We start from the raw sequence: 2,500 nt of genomic DNA, 5'->3' as shown, positions 1-2,500 counted from the left end.
GGCTGGATGGGGCTTTCGTATAGCAGGGAAGGTGCTGCCTCTCGCTTCGCTCGCTGTCCGCCGCTCGCCGCTCGCTTGCCCAGCCAAAAATGGCCAGTTTTGGCCCGTTTTTGGGCCGTTTTGGCCAGTTTTTGGCCTGTTTTTGCGTTGCGCGGTGACCGTCTTGAGCGGAGCAAAATGTCAGCCATCTCAGCACCCTGGAACCCCCCGGGTGGCACAGGGCTGGATGGGGCTTTCGTATAGCAGGGACGGTGCTGCCTCTCGCTTCGCTCGCTGTCCGCCGCTCGCCGCTCCCTCGCGCAGCCAAAAATGGCCAGTTTTGTCCCGTTTTTGGGCCGTTTTGGCCAGTTTTTGGCCTGTTCTTGCGTCGCGCGGTGACCGTCGTGAGCGGAGCAAAATGTCAGCCATCTCAGCACCCTGGAACCCCCCGGGTGGCACAGGGCTGGATGGGGCTTTCGTATAGCAGGGACGGTGCTGCCTCTCGCTTCGCTCGCTGTCCGCCGCTCGCCGCTCGCTCGCGCAGCCAAAAATGGCCAGTTTTGGCCCGTTTTTGGGCCGTTTTGGCCAGTTTTTGGCCTGTTCTTGCGTCGCGCGGTGACCGTCGTGAGCGGAGCAAAATGTCAGCCATCTCAGCACCCTGGAACCCCCCGGGTGGCACAGGGCTGGATGGGGCTTTCGTATAGCAGGGACGGTGCTGCCTCTCGCTTCGCTCGCTGTTCGCCGCTCGCCGCTCGCTCGCGCAGCCAAAAATGGCCAGTTTTGGCCCGTTTTGGCCAGTTTTTGGCCTGTTTTTGCGTTGCGCGGTGACCATCTTGAGCGGAGCAAAATGTCAGCCATCTCAGCACCCTGGAACCCCCCGGGTGGCACAGGGCTGGATGGGGCTTTCGTATAGCAGGGACGGTGATGCCTCTCGCTTCGCTCGCTGTCCGCCGCTCGCTGCTCGCTCGCGCAGCCAAAAATGGCCAGTTTTGGCCCGTTTTTGGGCCGTTTTGGCCTGTTTTTGGGCTGTTCTTGCGTCGCGCGGTGACCGTCGTGAGCGGAGCAAAATGTCAGCCATCTCAGCACCCTGGAACCCCCCGGGTGGCACAGGGCTGGATGGGGCTTTCGTATAGCAGGGACGGTGCTGCCTCTCGCTTCGCTCGCTGTCCGCCGCTCGCCGCTCGCTCGCGCAGCCAAAAATGGCCAGTTTTGTCCCGTTTTTGGGCCGTTTTGGCCTGTTTTTGGGCTGTTCTTGCGTCGCGCGGTGACCGTCGTGAGCGGAGCAAAATGTCAGCCATCTCAGCACCCTGGAACCCCCCGGGTGGCACAGGGCTGGATGGGGCTTTCGTATAGCAGGGACGGTGCTGCCTCTCGCTTCGCTCGCTGTCCGCCGCTCGCCGCTCGCTCGCGCAGCCAAAAATGGCCAGTTTTGGCCCGTTTTTGGGCCGTTTTGGCCAGTTTTTGGCCTGTTCTTGCGTCGCGCGGTGACCGTCGTGAGCGGAGCAAAATGTCAGCCATCTCAGCACCCTGGAACCCCCCGGGTGGCACAGGGCTGGATGGGGCTTTCGTATAGCAGGGACGGTGCTGCCTCTCGCTTCGCTCGCTGTTCGCCGCTCGCCGCTCGCTCGCGCAGCCAAAAATGGCCAGTTTTGGCCCGTTTTGGCCAGTTTTTGGCCTGTTTTTGCGTTGCGCGGTGACCATCTTGAGCGGAGCAAAATGTCAGCCATCTCAGCACCCTGGAACCCCCCGGGTGGCACAGGGCTGGATGGGGCTTTCGTATAGCAGGGACGGTGATGCCTCTCGCTTCGCTCGCTGTCCGCCGCTCGCTGCTCGCTCGCGCAGCCAAAAATGGCCAGTTTTGGCCCGTTTTTGGGCCGTTTTGGCCTGTTTTTGGCCTGTTCTTGCGTCGCGCGGTGACCGTCGTGAGCGGAGCAAAATGTCAGCCATCTCAGCACCCTGGAACCCCCCGGGTGGCACAGGGCTGGATGGGGCTTTCGTATAGCAGGGACGGTGCTGCCTCTCGCTTAGCTCGCTGTCCGCCGCTCGCCGCTCGCTCGCGCAGCCAAAAATGGCCAGTTTTGTCCCGTTTTTGGGCCGTTTTGGCCTGTTTTTGGGCTGTTCTTGCGTCGCGCGGTGACCGTCGTGAGCGGAGCAAAATGTCAGCCATCTCAGCACCCTGGAACCCCCCGGGTGGCACAGGGCTGGATGGGGCTTTCGTATAGCAGGGATGGTGCTGCCTCTCGCTTCGCTCGTTGTCCGCCGCTCGCCGCTCGCTCGCGCAGCCAAAAATGGCCAGTTTTGGCCCGTTTTTGGGCCGTTTTGGCCAGTTTTTGGCCTGTTCTTGCGTCGCGCGGTGACCGTCGTGAGCGGAGCAAAATGTCAGCCATCTCAGCACCCTGGAACCCCCCGGGTGGCACAGGGCTGGATGGGGCTTTCGTATAGCAGGGACGGTGCTGCCTCTCGCTTCGCTCGCTGTCCGCCGCTCGCCGCTCGCTCGCGCAGCCAAAAATGGCCAGTTTTG

Source organism: Musa acuminata, unplaced genomic scaffold (genome assembly GCF_036884655.1).
Source record: "Musa acuminata AAA Group cultivar baxijiao unplaced genomic scaffold, Cavendish_Baxijiao_AAA HiC_scaffold_109, whole genome shotgun sequence".
NCBI lineage: Eukaryota > Viridiplantae > Streptophyta > Magnoliopsida > Zingiberales > Musaceae > Musa > Musa acuminata.
Note: the sequence above shows the minus strand (reverse complement) of the source record.